This window comes from Trichechus manatus, unplaced genomic scaffold, assembly GCF_000243295.1.
Source record: "Trichechus manatus latirostris isolate Lorelei unplaced genomic scaffold, TriManLat1.0 scaffold00125, whole genome shotgun sequence".
NCBI classification, from domain to species: domain Eukaryota; kingdom Metazoa; phylum Chordata; class Mammalia; order Sirenia; family Trichechidae; genus Trichechus; species Trichechus manatus.
The window spans coordinates 5,363,866-5,364,936 of NW_004444061.1; the positions used below are offsets into that span (position 1 = coordinate 5,363,866).

Sequence of the window (1,071 nt, forward strand, 5' to 3'; positions counted from 1 at the left end):
CCCATGACTACACAGACTCAGGTGGAGTCTTTCACATGGATGCCTCCTTAAAATTTGAATTTGTTGGGCAGTGCTCAGGGGAGTGTCTCGTGAAACAACCGTGGTACTCGCAGTCAGCAGGGGCACAGCACATATCACACCAGGCACCGTAGCAGCAGCAGCAGCCACACAGAAGCAGCAGAGGCGGTGCTGCCGTCACAGCCCCTGTGCTGGAGCAGCTACCCTTGATCCCTCTGTGCTTCCTCTCTTTGCTAGCACCATGGCTCATCAGCTGACCGAAGAACAGATTACTGAATTCAAGGAAGTTTTCTCCATATTCAGTAAAGATCGTGAGGGCACCATCACAACAAAGGAACTTGGAACTGTCATGAAGTCACTGGGTCAGAACTCAACAGAAACTGAATTATAGGATATGATCAGTGAAGTGGACATTGATGTTAATGGCACCTGTGACTTCCCAGAATTTTTGACTGTGGTGGCTAGAAAAATGGAAGACACAGACAGTGAAGAAGAAATCCGTGAGGCATGCCAAATCTTTGATAAGGATGGCACTGGTCGCATCAGTGCAGGAGAACTATATCACGTCATGAAAAACTTGGAAGAAAAACTAACAGATGAAGAAGTAGATGAAATGATCTGAGAAGCAGACATAGATGGCGATGGACAAGTCAACTGTGAAGAATTTGTACAGATGATGACTGCAAAATGAAGACCTACTTTCAACATCTCCCTCCACCCCACCCAGAAGAATCAAACTAAATCTTTTACTTACCTCTTGCAAAAAAAAAATGTTATTTATTTATTCTGTTTTTGTATAGCAAAACTGAATGTCAAAAGTACCTTCTATCTGGGGGTCAAGATGGCAGAGTAGTCAGACGCTTCTGGTGGATCCTCTTACAACAAAGACCTGAAAAAACAAGTGATTCGATTATATATGGCAATCTGTGAGCCCTGAACATCAAAGGCAGAGTTGAGGAACCGGACTGAGTGGTGGGGGAGAGAGAGATGGTTTGGAAGCAGCGAGGAGTTGCCAGACCTGACCCAGCAAGAGCCTGAGCCCTTCAGGCCTGA

The 1,071-nt window shown here is 45.7% G+C and overlaps 1 pseudogene; it reads left to right on the forward strand.

Annotated features, from left to right (window-relative positions):
- Positions 1 to 259: 259 nt before the first annotated feature.
- On the forward strand, positions 260 to 709 carry LOC101343366 (calmodulin-like; annotated as a pseudogene).
- The last annotated feature ends 362 nt before the right edge of the window (positions 710 to 1,071 follow it).